The sequence below is a fragment of the Emydura macquarii genome, unplaced genomic scaffold, assembly GCF_026122565.2.
Source record: "Emydura macquarii macquarii isolate MOO-44397 ecotype Brisbane River unplaced genomic scaffold, CSIRO-AGI_Emac_v2 contig_2676, whole genome shotgun sequence".
NCBI lineage: Eukaryota > Metazoa > Chordata > Testudines > Chelidae > Emydura > Emydura macquarii.
The window spans coordinates 23,602,996-23,618,794 of NW_027132813.1; the positions used below are offsets into that span (position 1 = coordinate 23,602,996).

At 42.5% G+C, this 15,799-nt stretch overlaps 1 long non-coding RNA gene across 2 annotated transcripts in view; it reads right to left on the reverse strand.

Annotated features, from left to right (window-relative positions):
- The window catches only part of LOC137164535 (uncharacterized), a 29,498-nt gene extending 18,679 nt beyond the window's left edge, over positions 1 to 10,819 (reverse strand). For both annotated transcript variants that reach the window (XR_010923086.1, XR_010923087.1), the window contains exons 1-2: positions 10,728 to 10,819; positions 10,174 to 10,257 (exon numbers count right to left, since the gene is read on the reverse strand). This is a non-coding gene — a long non-coding RNA (uncharacterized lncRNA). The remainder of the gene's footprint in view (positions 1 to 10,173; positions 10,258 to 10,727) is intronic.
- Positions 10,820 to 15,799: the final 4,980 nt, after the last annotated feature.

Here is a 15,799-nt window from a genome sequence, read left to right on the forward strand (position 1 = left end):
TGTCTACACTACCATTGTTCTTAAAATGCCCCATCATTGCATGACCATTGGGCAACTTTGCCAGGCTACTGACCGTGGAAGTAGTAACACGAAGGTGCTGGCACTTTCACCACCCAGTGTTAAATCAGCAGATCTAAATGACATGGCAGTCTCTCTCTAATAGCCCTCCCGATGTTGCTAGCACCAGTGGAGCTGTACAGATGGCAGTGTAGTGAGGAGAAAAGTTTAAGGTAGTTGAGGCCACAGGAAAGCATTTGAATCATCAGATGCCCCTTGCAAAAGAACAGCAGCCATTAAAAAGATACAGCTGTTTTACCCAGAGTACACCAGCAAAAGAACAATAGATTGTACATCTGCTTCAGAAAATCTAGCAAAGATTCTTGGGGCCCAATTTCACCCTTCACAGTAGCCAATGGTAAGGCGCCCATTGACTTCAATGGATCTGGAACTGGTGCAAAAAGAAAAAATATTGTCATTAAGAGGAAAAAAAAAAAAACCTTACCCCAGCTTGACACTGAGGCAAAACTACACAAGTTAAGATCCCATTTTGCACTGGTGCAATGCATCTACACTGGGAGGTTTGGACCAAGATAGCAGTGTAGCTCCACCGGTATAAATACCCTCCGTATACAAAGACCCAGAGAATAGGTTGCCATTTATTATAGCCAAATAAGTATGATATCCATTGTGCAATGCTGCCTGGGATAATGACAGTCTCAGCAAATTTCTGGATTTGATGCATCAGGAATGGGGTTGCTGTTGACCCATGGACAAAGGGCAAACTTGAAAAGAGGGATTATGAGCTGCACAGAACAATTTAGATTAAATCTGTTTCATGATGAAAATCAGGCTCAGATTTATGCTTATATTGTTTCCCCACCTAATAGTCCCTGTTAAACAGTTGAGAATAACATCAGATCTTTCACAGAGAGATTCAATGTTACGTAAAAAGGAAACTGGAAAAGTGCTCTCTAAGTCTTCCTTGATTAGACCAAATCAGAACTTTACTGGCATTTGTGATCTTCTGCCAGAAAACTCAGAAGCCTCATTTAATTTTTATTATATTGGGTTGGGAAGAGAATTTTCTTAAGAGACATGAGGACTCGGGTATGGATGGATCTTTTTGAACTAAGCAGCAACAAGAAAATATGTAGATGTTCCTGGAAACTTCTTTGCAAATGTAAATTAAATATTTCTAGAGACTATTTCTTTCTCCCTCCCCCCACACTGCAGGGTTATCAATATTTCTAATTCCTTGCCTCAATTGATATTAGCAGAACACTTGCCTATTAATACCAATGATATTTTGGGATAAAGGGGATTACAGAATACTTGAGTCTGATTCATTATCAAGCATTATTGTCTTCAAGCCACTCCAATCACCATATCTGGAATCAGAAAAGAATTTACCCCTGTATCACAGATTGGAACTTCGGAGACATAGAGGTGTCTCCTTAGAGAACGCTGTACAAGGGGCATCTTTTAGGAACATGTGAGCATACCTTGAATGCTGGATTACCTGCAATTTCAAAGAGGGTCAACACTGATTCATTTCTACATCCTTTCCAGCTTTTGCTGGTGTTTGGCTTACCTGTGTAGGCACTTATACCATGCTCATCATCATATTTTCTTAGCACATATGTGAGGCAGGATCTTTCATAAACTGTTTACTGGGGGCTTGTCTACACTTACCTCAGAGAATCGGCGGCAGTCGACCGGAGTTACGCAAACTACTCAAAAAACTTGCGTAACTCCCGTCGACTTCTGTGCTTCTGTTCTGCGCTCCATCTTCACTGCACTGCACCAACGGGAACCGCATTCCCATCGACGCAGTGCTACGCCACTTGAGGAGGTGGTCTTAATATGTCGATTTCTAGATCGACTGAGTGGGTCTTCACTGACCACTCAGTCGATCCAGATAAGTCGATCTGATAGCTGCGAATTTGCCGCCGTCGTTGAAGACATAGCCTAGGAGATATTGGTAATCCCTTCATTTTAAATAATTTCTTTTTATCTCTCCTGCTGCCTCTTTAGGCCCCATCCACCCATTCCTTGCAACTATTAATAAGTTTCTTTTCCTCCAGCTTTGAGGGAAGTCTGTGCAGTCTGTTTTTTAGCTATTCTTTACCCCTTCACAGTTTCTGATTTATTTTTCTCCTCAAATCCAAAGTTAGTTCTTTAAAGGGACCTTGTCAGATAACATTTGGCCCTAAAAATAAGCTCTTGCAAAAGCTAAGATCAATAGAAATGTCTCAATGACTATTATTTTAACTCCAATTTTAAAAAAAAAAAAATTCCCCTGCACCCAAATAATGTATCTCTGGGTTAGCACATGAGAATCTGAAAGTAAAGTTACTTCTAAACAGATTGTGCTTGTAGTTCCTTTGTTCATATTGCAGCTCACTTTTTAAGAGCGAAATCTATGTCCTCTCCTCTCTTCCTCCCTACTATGGGCCAGAATCACCTACACTGTGGATACATGAGGTACAGTTCCACTGGGGATTCATAGCAGGTGTGGATAGCACAAGCGCCCTCCACCAGAGAAAGACATTTTTAAAAACCTAGTTCAGTCTACCCCAAAACCCTACATGAGAGGATGTCCAATAGAGGCACAGTATCTGTGCATCTCCTGCGCACCTGGCCCTGCTCCATTCTGATCTGGATCCATCCTAGTTAGCCAGCTTGAGGCCCAGTGGAAAATGGCTGTAGGCAGTTTGCACCACTGCATCTCAGCACATGGCACTCTTTCCATCGCTGAGGCCCAGAGCCCAAGATTTTCAAAATGACTAGCCATTTTGAATGCCTCCATTTTTGAGTGGCCAAACATATCCTTTAACAAGGCTTGGTTTTTCAGTGCTAAGGGTGCTAAGAACTTTTAAAAAATCATTCTCCCTTAAAGTGTCTCAAGTTTGGCTCACTAAAAAACTGAGGCACCTAAAATAACTAATCATTTTTGAAAATTTTGGACTGCGTGCCACCACTGAGTAAATCTAGTCTCTTGTACCATCCTTGCAACTATTGTGTTTAATTACATGAAAAAGGTAGTATTACGACATGTAAATAAACCCAAGGTAATGTGATGGGCACTGTTTGGCTCAATCACCCACTTTTATTATAATAATTTTTTGTTATTTGTATTGTGGTAGCACCTAGAAGCCCTACTCTTGGACCAGAACCCTATTGTGCTAGGTGCTGTACAAACACAGAATAAAAATATGGTCCCTATTCCAAAGACCTTACAAACTCATTAATCTGTTTTGTATCTGGGCTGTTTATTTCCTCTCCTTTTATACATTTTATATATACTAGGCTTGAACTGTGAGAAAAAGTTGAAATATTAAAATTTTTTACAGAACAAAACATTTCAATTTGGAAATGGCAAAGTGTATTGTTTTGCATTTTCTGTTGAAATTAAACACTTCGATATTACCAAATCAAAATGTTTCACTTTGGTTTCTTGAGTTGACCTGAAATGTTTCATTTCATTTGAGTTCAACGTTTAGCTGAATTTCCCTATCCTGGCATATGCCTTTTAGGAGCTGTAGTTCAGATCTGATGACTATTTCCCCCAATAGGAGAGCAACTCCCATGATGCACTATGCTGTTCAGTCATAGAAGAGACTGTATTGCGTCATAAGTGATGTAACCTGCCAGGGAACCCAGGCCATAGGAAAGAACAGGGACATCAGATATTCCAAACTAAAAATTCCATGCAGTAATGAACCACAGTAAGGAAATGCAATTTACTGCCGAACTGACTTTAAACTAAACATTTCTGGTCAGATCAACAAACTGAAATATATCAATTCAGGTTGAACCAACCCAAAACAAAATATTTTGTTACGGTTTTCTCAGTGGAAAATCCAAAAACTTCGTAAAAATCAAGGTTTTTTCCCCCCACAGAAAATTTCAGTATTAAGGAAACTGTATTTTCCATCAAAAAATCATTCCAACAGAAAATTTCTGACCAGCTCTAATCATGATATTTTAAGCTTCTAGTGGTTTATATGTCCCAGGGAAGCACTCTGTTATCAATATCATGTACACCATGATTTTCATCTTAAGTTGCCCTTGCTCTCCCCTGTCCCAGATGCTGGGATTCCTGGTTCCTAACATAGTGTATTGTTAGCTATTTTAGTCTACTTCATGTTTTTGCCACGTGATAAAAACAGTTAGTCCATTTCCCATATGGCTTGAAAAGAAAAAGAAAAAGAAAAAAAACCCACCATCTGCAAAACTATATAGGAAAGAAAAAAGAATAGCCACCCTCTTCCTACATGTGCTCTAGTGCATACAGTTGTTTTCAAGCCTGTTCTCCAGGGTTGGCTTATAAAAAGACACTCCACATTGGTTTGCTAATTAAAAGGTGTGAGTACCAAAATACACTCACCATACAGGGAGGCCATGCAGTTTGATGGTTAGTATAGGGGACTGGTCTCCCAGGTTCTCTTCCCGCTATTGACTGAGTGTGACATCGGAGAAGTCACTTTACCCATGTTTAAAATGAGTAACAGAATATCTACCTACTTCAGAAAGGGTTTGAGAGTCTTAATTAACATTTGCACAGTGCTTTGAGATCCTTGGAGAAAGGGACCAGAGAATCTTGAAGTGTAAATGAATCCAACAAATGTACCTTTGATTCTCTCCCCTAGTCCACTATTTGTTTAAATAACACATCTTTCCTCTAGCTCTGGTATGAGTGTTCTTATTGCACACTGTAGGGGTTCCATTACATTTTAATTGCTTTTTTCCAAGTATGTATCACCAATATTTTCATTCTGAGGTGATGTTTTTAAATAGGAGGTTTAAATAAACCCATAAAAGCAGCTTTAAAAATAAATACTGCTCTTGGGTTTCCTCTTTTTCTTTTCACACAGTGCAAATACAGTATAATGCCACTCTGCCCCACTTTTTTTTTTTTTTTCCCAAGGCAGGGACTGGAGGCGGGGTGGAGATCAAGAGGGGAAGTTGGCTTCAAGCAACTGTAATGCCTCCCATATTCTCAGCTGTCCATGGGCCTATTCTCCAGGGTTGGTAGTGACAATACTTCCATTAGACAATACTTCCATTCTCATCTCACACCAAAATAAATCAGGTTTTACTGTACTGAAGTCAATACAGTTGTATTGGCAGAAAATCAGTACAAAAGAAGAATTTGTCTTAGAAGTCCAGTGCTGCACGGATTTACACCATGGTCAGTCCCAAGGAGTTTAATGGGATTTCATGGTATGATCAGAAACGATTTGGCCCTTTCTACAGTGACTTCAGAAAACATCAGTTGCTTAAGCAAAATCTTCGTTGGTCACAAAATTGGCAGTGACAGCATGAAAAAAACATGGACTAGCACCCTTATTTGATTCTTTATGATCTATAAAGAAGGCCAAAAAGCATTTTCCCCCCTGCTTGTTTTTTATCCTAGCAGTATCAGAAGTACTAAGTCCTGCTAGAGAGTGGAGTGGGAGCTTTCTCAGCCATTCATTAAAGGGGCAGTTACGCTGAGTATTTCACAGAAAGAGCTTTCCTTCCCACAGCTTGTCAAGTGTTTTTTCATAGATTCCAAACCTGAAGGGATCATATTGATGATCTTGTCTGACTTCCTGCATAACACAGGCTATAGAACGTTCCCAACATAATTCCTAGTGCATATCTTTTTTTAAAAAAATCCAATCTTGATTTAAAAATTCTCAGTGATGGAAAATCCACTACAAGCCTGGGTAAATGGCTCTAATAGTCAATTACTCTCACCATTAAAACTTTACACCTTATTTCCAGGCAATTTGTCCTGCTTCATCTTCCAGCCATTGGGTGCTGTGATGTTTTACCTTTCTCTGCTTGACTGAAGAGCCCATTATTAAATATTTGTTCCCCAAGTGGATACTTACAGACTATAGTCAAGTCACTTCTTAATTTTCTCTTTGTTGAGATAAATAGATGGAGCTCACTATCAGGCATATCTCCTAATCCTTTAATCATTTTAGTGGTTCTTCTCTGAACTTTCTCCAATTTATTAACATCTTTCTTGAATTTGGGCAGCAGAACTTGGCACAATATACCAGCAGCAGGAGCACCAATGCCAAATATAGAGGTAAAATAATTCTCTATTCCTACTCAAGATTCCCTTGTTATGCAGGATTGCATTAGCTTTCTTGACCACAGAATCACACTGGAGCTCGGAGCTAATTATCCAGCATGACCTCCACTGTTTTTCAGAGTCACTGCTTCCTAGGATAAAGGCCCCCAACCTGAAAGTATGGCCTACAGCCTTTGTTCCTAAATGTATATATTTACATTTAGTCATATTAAAAATGCATATTGTTTGCTTGCACCCAGATTACCAAGCAATCCAGATCACTCTGAATCAGTGACCTGTCCTCTTCATTATTTGCCACTCCCCCAATTGTGGTGTCATCTGCAAACTTGATCAGTGATGATTTTTGTCATTCACAAAAACGTTTAATAGCATAAGGCCAAGAACCAATCCATGTGAGACCCCACAGGAAAAAGACCTGCTTGATCACCTATCAATTATTCAGTTTTTAATCAATTTAATATATTCCAAATTAATTTTATATATCATTCTAGTTTTTAAATAAAAATTTTGTGCCGTACCAAGTCAAAGGCTAAGGATACACACACACACCTCTAAGTCTATTAAGTCAGCACTATTACCTGTATCAATCAAATTTGCAATCTCATCAAAAAATATCAAATTAGTTTGATAGAATCTTTTTTCCATCAACCCATGCTGATTTGCATTAATCACATTACCCTGCTATAATTCTTTATTAATCAAGTCCTTATAAGATGCTCTATTTTCTTGCCTGGGCTTGATATCAGGCTGACAAGCTTATATTACATATTTAAATTAATAAAGGCATTAAAAAAATAAAAAGTTTTAATTGTCCAACTAAAACGCCTTTTTCACTTTCCAGGTCCATGCGATATTCCTAATAGTCACCAAAAGGGTCTACCAGGAAAAGACCTGCATTTCTAAGGAAAGAAAGAATTTTTCAAAGCCTTGATATGCCATAAATTAACACAAAGGCCCAACCTATTTTTTTTTTTTTTTACTCTGCAAGTCACCTTTAATTTAAAAGCCCAAGACAAAGCTGAAATTGGTTATTGGTAAGAGACAAAAATTGATAAAAAAAATCATAAGTGATTGTGTTAGAAGGACCCACCTAGGCCACCCAATCCACACTACAGAGAATTATTTTTCATTATACTCATCTAACCTCTGCTACAATGCCTCTAATGGTTAAGACCTATACTACATGTATATCACAGATAGACATGTTTGAACTGAAGAGGAAACATGGAGAGATGTTGAAACATTTCCCCTCGTTAAAAAGTAGTGACTTTGTTTTAAGGCTCCTTCTGTTACACCAGCATGAACTGTGGTACTAGCACTGACAACTAGTATCATCATCCCTATTGTGTCTGCGCAGAAAGAGTCTCTCCCTAGCTGCGTTTAGGCCCCTTGCTAATCCCAGTTACCACCAGGGGCTCAGCCCAGTTCAGACCACAGTCTCTTAGCCCTTGCAATGACCCCACCACCACCACCACCATTGCAGGCCTGCTTACTTTGTTTAAGGGTAGGGGAACAGCAAAAGTTCAGACTCAAACAGAGAACAAGCCCCACCCAGGGTTTAAAAAATAAAAAAGCAAGGTGGTCAGTGTAAACACCTTACTTCCGTGGTACCTGGTTGGCAGATTTACTTGATTCCTTACAGCAAGGCAGCCAAGTCAGTCTCTCCCTACCGGGCTTGCCCCTGGGGTTTGCTGGACTCCTTGCAGAGCTTGGGTGTCTCTGGCACGGTGATTCCTCCTACTGCTTCAGGAGCCACTCCAGCTGTTCTCTTCTTGGGGCTTCCACCTTGCTGACTGCAGCTTTCTCCCTTTTAATGCCCTCTTCCCTACCAGGCATGACTGGCAGCACCAGAGGGGCAGGGCTACCTTAGAACACAGAGCCCCCCTAGTTCTTTGCCTGTTCAAACAGGGTTTATACATCCTGTCACAGACTGTTCCTCACCTGACAGGTTCCACCCTTAAAGAAAGGAGACATACACCTGATTCCAGCTTCCGCCAGTGAACCTGCCAAAGGGACAGGACACACACGCACTCCAAAGTCCTCTGAACAACTCCTTCTCTTCCTGAGGAACCCCCCCCCCGCCCCCACCATCTGATATTGCTCCTCTGCCATCACTGCCTGGAGGGGATTCCACTTACTCTCTCTTATCCCTTGGCGTGTGGAGAGCTGCCTTCCATCCTTCTCCTCCACCTATCATAACTAGACAGGATCAGCAGCTGCCTTACTCACATTATCACTCCATTCTTCTTCTCTGTCTCCGTCTCCCATCAGTCACCTGCCCTCTACACTACTTGTGCCCTCTCTTTTCCTCCCTTCTCCTTCACAGCTTCTTACACATCACTTTGTCCCTTTGTGACACACCATATTCCCATGTATCCCTTTTACTCCCATTCCCCTGTACTCCCCTCCCCACCTAGTCCATCTCCTGCTCCCCTACATTCCTGTCTCTTCACAGTATCTTGTCCTGTTTCCCAACAAATTCCCCTTTCCTGCTGCCCCTACCATTCCACTTCTGGGATCTCAGCATTCTCCTGTCTCCTGCCTGGCCCTCACATGGTGATTAAGGGACCACCATCTTCCCTGAGGAGAGCCTGGCTTCCGCTTCACTGGAAACAATAGGAGATGGTGGCCATCTTGCCAAGGGCAGACTGTGGTTTCAATCCCTCCCTTCAGGAATGGGAGATGGCAACCATTTTAGATAAGGGCAAAACTTCACTTGTAAGGCAGAAATCAGAAATTCATGAAAACCCTTTTTTTTTTTAAAAAAAAATCCACTATTTTGAGTCACAAAATAAAAATCATGATTGATGGCAACACAACTGACATTTCTTGTGGGAAAACCCCCTCTCTGAAGTTGGCATTTCTCTGCTATACCTATAACTGGCACTACCCCTGGAGAGGGAAAGTAGTGAAACCTCCCTCCTGACAGTGTCCTTGAGTCCCTATCACCAAGCTTGATATTATTACTTGGCCCTCAGGACAAGTAGAAATATGACACATCCCTGTAAAACCCATATAGCAGGGAGCTGAACCAACTCAAACCACAGCTGGTTTGTCCACCAACTGACTGTGGTTTGCAGATAAACTTGTTTTCATGGTATTATTTACAAAGTGGTATATGATGATTAAATGTTCCTGTTTTATAGCCAGTTAGGTGCTGTGGGCAAACTCACAGAAAGCTAGTCCCAGACTCCTCCCTATTTTCTGTAGCCAGAGAAGAGCTGAATCCCACAGACCTAGCCCGTGGAGGTGCAACACCACAGGGGTCTGGGAAAGAGCCAGCTACATAACATGGTCCACTCCTTGTCCTTAGCCCCACAGAATCCGCACCAGAGAGACTCTGCAGGGGGCAGTGTGGTGGGGAAGGAGACCCCCAACATTCCATCAATTCCCCCCACAAAACTGCAGGGCAAACATAGGTACAAGATGTCAACAGTAAATAGTGCAGGTTCCCAGTCCTTGCCATGAAAACCTCCAGATGGGGTTCTGGAGATATCACTATCAATAAGTGGAGCCCTAGGTGTCACTGCAACAGCAGGAACTGTGCAGTCAAGGAGCAACAGGGAGACAGACACTAGGTGGCAATGTAGAAACATGGGCCTTTACACAATGGCCCTGACCACAGGAGGATCTCTGCAATGTGCAGACTTTGCCCAACAAATCTAGTCTCTTCAGAAGAGGCAGAGATCAAACTCTAGCACTGTCAAAAGCATGACAAGGAAACTCTATTAAACAGAACTTCAGCTAGTATAAACAGGTTTAGTTCCACTGACTTCAAATTTACATGAGCTGGGAATCTGTTCCTTTGAGTTGAAATTAGTGAAGTTTCCATTCTTTATTGCGACAGTAACTTGAGAGGAGAAACTTGAGGCACTGTGTTAGAAGGCAAACATTTCATTCTAACAAAAAAGAGGTGAGTCTGATTATAGAAAAGGTTTTGGCATGTCTCCTGGGCTTGTAAAATTGTTTTTGTATTTGGCTAAGTCATGGGATAGGTCCTTTTTCAAAAGGACTTATTTATAGATCTAGTCTTGTTAAAATGAATGTGAAAGTCCAACAAGAGCCATTAATGAACATCTTACCTGCTCTACAAGTAACGAAAGAACTGGCTAGGATCAGAGCTGGGCTACACTATCTTCCACCAGCATAACCGATGATTCAGAACTCTAGATGACAGAAAGTGCAAAGAGAAGGGGTTTCAGTAACATGAGGTGCCAACAGTTTACAATCTTCCAAAGTGTCCACATGGCTCAGAACAGCTGTAAAATTGGGTGATGCTGGCTGGGAAAGAGGCTGGCCAGGATAGCTGGGGAAGTGCACTCATTGAGCATATCCAGTGAGTGGTCAGTCTTCAGTTCAGAAGCTCATATGGAACTCTGAATGCAGCTCACCACTCAGCAGAAACCTTCGTTTGGGAAGAGAGGGTAATGTGTACCCCTTATGCTATTGGGGGCAAGGAGTTGGGGAAATACAGACCTTCCACCACATTTACTGCCAAATTCTGACTTCACTTAAAACCATTCCAGCCCCTGCAATCCTACTAAAGTCAGTGGGAAGGCAAAGGGTGTATGTGAAGGCAGGCTTTGACCTGTCTGTCTTGTTAAATAAAATAGCAAGGAAATACTTTAAAACTTACCTTTCAAGGGTCAGTGTAATAGAGTGTTGGGCAGTAATCCCTTAGCCAGCCCTCTGTCACACCAGCCCCAACTGAGAGAGAGAGATTGGAGCTGGCTGGGAACAGTGGGGCAAGGGAAACAGCTGTGCACCTGATTAACCAAGGGCTATAAACAGGCCCAGTGGAAGAAAGTGGGAGGAAGAAGCTAGGGAGTGGAAGGGGAGTAGAGACTCTATCTGCCTGGCTGCTCATGTGCCTAAGGCAGCTAGCCAAACGATATGTGTTAAGGAGGTGGTGGGATTACATGCTGTAAATAAATTGTACTGGATTGCTGAACAGAAGGGTCTTGGAGTCATTTGTGACACAGAAGGTGGCTGGGGGCAGAGAAAAACCCTTAATCAGACTTTTTTCTTACATTGCTCACAGGAGAAGTGACTTGACTAATTCTATCCATGAGAGCCAGAGAGAGCAGCATCTGGTCCCAAACATTTTCAGGTGAAACTCTGGCCCCTTTCAAGTCAGTGGGAGTTTAGCCAGTGACTTCAGTGGAACCATAAGTTCATGCTTCATTTACAGTCTCTCCTGTTATCTATTAAGAGAGGAAAAAACTGAACTTTTGCATATTTGGAAAATGTATAAGTTAAGAACTTGCTTTGAGATTGTTGCATGTATGAAATGTTGTCCTCCCCCCGGGCTTTAGTGCCTTGGGCTGGGACAATAGAGATTTGCAGGCAAGGTGGGGGCAGAAAAGGTGTGATTCACAACGATTTAGAGTCTTCTTCTGACAGACACCCCATGGATTTTGCTGTATTTTCCAAAAGTCTAAGGTTCCACTTAAAACAATGAAGTTTCTAGCATATCTGGGTTTGCGGAAGCAGAATGTAAACAGATGTACTGTTCTCTTATTTTAGAATCTGTAGTAAGCCAGACTCAAACAATAGCACCAAGAAATGTAAACTACTCCCATTCATCTCAGTGGGGTGGGGTGTTAACTTTGAAGCCTCACTGTGACCATTTTAATGCCAACATTGTTAACTATTTCACTGATGTCAACACATCAGAAAATCCAAGGTAATGAACTTATCTAGTGTGGGTGTTTGTACTGGTCACTTCCTGATGTCCCCACTCATTTGAAAAGGACACTGCATTACAATAAGGTTCGTTTGAATATTCTCACTTAATCAGGTAGTTGAGATGTTTGCTACTGTCTTTCAAAATAAGGTTAAAGGAAAGTCCCGGGCAAAAGGTTAGCTTAATTGTTTGTATTCTCTGTTGTGTGACTTGTCAGATTTTATTATTTTGCTATTAACTTTGATCAACGTGCTTGGAAGGCAAACAACTGACAAGCAGGTTTGAACCAACCTCCTTGAGCCTTAAAATAGCTAGAACTGAAATATAAATGTGGCCTATTAGATTAGAAACCAAAACTAATGATAGAATTCTATGTATGTGAAGCAATGATAGAGGGGAGGGGGAAAGGATTTAAAAGGGCCTGCGTTTTCAAAAGTGACTTCTGATCTTGTTTGCCTTAAGTTTTGGGGTGCTCAACCTGAAACATGTGAAAGAGGCCTGATTGATTATCAACAGATGGATACACAGCTGTTTCTGAAAATCAGGTCCCCTTAAGAGGTCTTAAATTAAGCACCCTAAAATTGAAGCACCCCAAATCACTAGTCTGAAAATTTAAGCTAAGCTATATATTTGTTTTGCAAATTTTGAAAGGGGATTGATGGCCCATAAACACTTCCTGAATTCAAATGTTAAGGTTGTTCACCATTAAAAATCAATAATGAGATCTTACTCTAGCCCACATTTGTCAATATCAAAAAGCCACCACCAAAGAGTTTGCCATGATGGATTTTAATCACTTAGAAGGGGCCCCTGGCTATAGCAGCAGTAGCACTGTTGTAGGTACTGATTAAGGGGCCTTGACAGACCTATAAGGGTGTTTACATAGTGCCTGTCCACACTACAGTTTTTAGCTAGTTTGTACCCATTTAGGGTATGTTTACATGTCAATCAGGACGTGTGAGTACAGCATGTGTAAACATAGCAAAGCTAGCTCAAGTAACAATAGCAGTGTAGACATGGCAGCACAGGATAGCCTCCCGAGTACACAACCCTGCCCAAGACCCTGGGTCCATACTCAAGCAGCTAGCCCAGGCCACTGCCATAATTACTCGAGCTGGCTCTGATCTAGTTAGATCAAAGCTAGCGTGGGTATGTCTAAACATGTTGCAGTCACACCTCCCAATTGCAGTGTAGACATACCGAGTGCCATGGTTGGCTCAAACCGTGTTTGTGTCCACAGTCCACCTGGTTAATACGCAATTATACTGCAGCAGGTTTTTTGCTGTTATGCAGACAGGACTCCCTCACCCTAATATGCCTATGTAACATCTTGCTTTTCCTTGCTCCTAGCTCTGTGGATTGACTAACACTGGTGCAGCTCCACATGGTCTAGCAATGGCAGGAGCGTACATACTGATCACTCACAAGCATTTTTACTACTGAGTTATGTAAGCAATCTCTGAGCGAACCTAGAAGACATAGCAATTAACTCCCCCCACTCCCTCTGCCCCATCTGGTCCACTGTGTCACTGTACAATTGCTAGCACCAGTGGAACTGCCCCAGTACTAGGGCAATGCTAGGAGAATTTAAGAAAACCCTCAGTGTGTACACAATCACAGAGAGCTAGGAGCCAGGAAGACAGTACACGTTTTACAGGTGACACTAAAGATGACCATAAATGACAGATTAGAGCAAAGGTTATTTCTCTATTTTTTCAAGATGTTTACTTTGTTTATTTACCAGCACTTTATACATAGTGAGTTTACCAGTTCCCCTACATAGTTACATCATCTGTTCCCCCTTTTTGTTGTGTAGGTCTTTTACACATCAGCAAGGGAGCGGGAAATTCCTCACCACCCTCCAAGATTCACATCCACAGAGGAGGGACTGGTATCATGCAAGTTCTTATGAACATTTATACACATACTTAACTTTCCTCAGACGATTAGTAACATTGAAGTCAAAATTCTGTTAATTCACTTAAAGTTACACTTGTGCCTAAGGCCTTGTCTACACTAAAGTTTTGTCAATGCAAGTTAGTGATCAAAAACCACTGTAACTACAAGGCATGTGCCTGTCCACACAGCACTTGTGTCACCGAAGTGCGTCCTCAGTTGGTGCTCTAGCACCAACAGTGAGCACAGAGCACTGTGGGCAGCTATCCCACTGTGCAACTCGCCACCTTGTGACGCTAGGAGTTGTGGGACGGTGGAGAGGATCACAGTGCATCATGGGTGCAGACTCAATGTCCCATGATACAGTGATTTCCATCCCATCATTCCATGGGTTTCCGACTGTGGCATTTTTCAACGGCCTCAGTTTCCTGAGCGCTGGTCATCTCTATGTGAAAGGATGGATCCTGTACTGCTCTCCACTGTTGTCAGTATTCTGAACACATCATGGCTGGTCATACAATATATCATGAGCTCCCAATCAGAACAGGAATCTGAGGCACCTGACCTGTTATGTGCCGTGCCATGAAATAAACGACGGATTACTGTTTGCATTCATGAAGCATCTGTACACGATGCACTGCCACTTTTGGGCGTGTGAAACCGTCACTGAGTGGTAGGATTACAGCATTATGCAGGTCTGAGATGATGAGCAGTGTCTGCATAACTTTCAAATGCACAAAGCCACCTTCATGGAACTCTGTGAGGAGTTTACCTGTGCCCTACGGTGCAAGGACACCAGAATGAGAGCTGCCCTCTTGGTGGAGAAGAGCATGGTGACTGCCATGTGGAAACCGACAACTCCAGACTGCTACCTGTTGGACGCTAATCAGTTTGGAATCAGGAATTCCACCATTGGAGCTGTGTTATTGCAAGTGTGCAGGGACATTAATTGCAATCTGCTACGAAGGATTGTGAATCTTGGAAATGTGCGTGAAATCATGGATGGCTTTTCAGTGATAGGATTCCCTTACTGTGGCGGGGCGATAGATGGCATGCATAGACTAATTTTGGCCCTAGTCCATCTTGTGATGGAGTACATCAATAGAAAGGGGTACTTCTCTATGGTACTGTAGGTGCTTTGTGGATCACCGTGGGTGTTTCACTGACATCAACATGGGCAGGTCACCTCTCTCTCACTGTCCCTTGGCAAGCACACAGCTTGACGATCAACCAGGACATGGTGAGTTGTGCCGGGGGAGAAGAGGCATTCTAGCTGGGGAAAAGGTTCTGCATGACTGTTTAGGGTATTGATGCAGGTAGATAGGGACAAAAGTTCAAATTTTCCACAGAGGGGGGCCATAGAAGCCGATAACTCACTCTTGAGAGTAAGCAGGGATGCTAGCGTGCATCTCCTCCATGCAAGCAGCTTCAATGCTTCTATGCTGCTTGCCTGTGTGTCACTTTAGTCCCTGTACAAGCAATTGCCAATTGGCACGGGAAAGTTTCCTACAATGGTGGAAGAAACAGAGCAGTTCTGCCAAGGAATCTCCAGCACAGGATTGGCGAGTACCTCCAGGAAAGTTTCCTAGAGATCTCTGTGAAGGATTCCTGTGAAATCTTAGTGTGCATTAACACACTTTTCTGCCACACTACCTAGCTGAACAGGAAAATGGGAAGGACATGCAAACACAGCTACTCTTGTGCATTTCTATCCTTTCAACCAGCAGTATAATACAAAAAAGCAAAGGACAGCTGTACCTCATGTATCCGAGCAGCATCAGCTCCAAAAAATCACTTACCCAAGCTCCCCTCTCCTGCATCCTGCACATCAGAGCTGGAGGGCTGGGACTGGCTCAAACCCTCCTGGGTAGAGAAGAATCCTGGCTCCCCATTGCAAATAACCTGATCCCCTGCTCCACATCATCCTACAACTCAACCTCCTCATCCACAACTTCTTCAGTGGGATTGAGTCTGGTGTCTGCTGCCGCCAGGCCCATGGGGGCATCCATGAGTCTGTTGGCAGTGGAGGTGGGGTTGCTGCTGAGGATGGCTTCCAGCTCCTCATAAAAGCAGCAGGTCTATGGCTTTGCACCAGAATGACAATTTAACTCCCTGGCCTTTTGGTA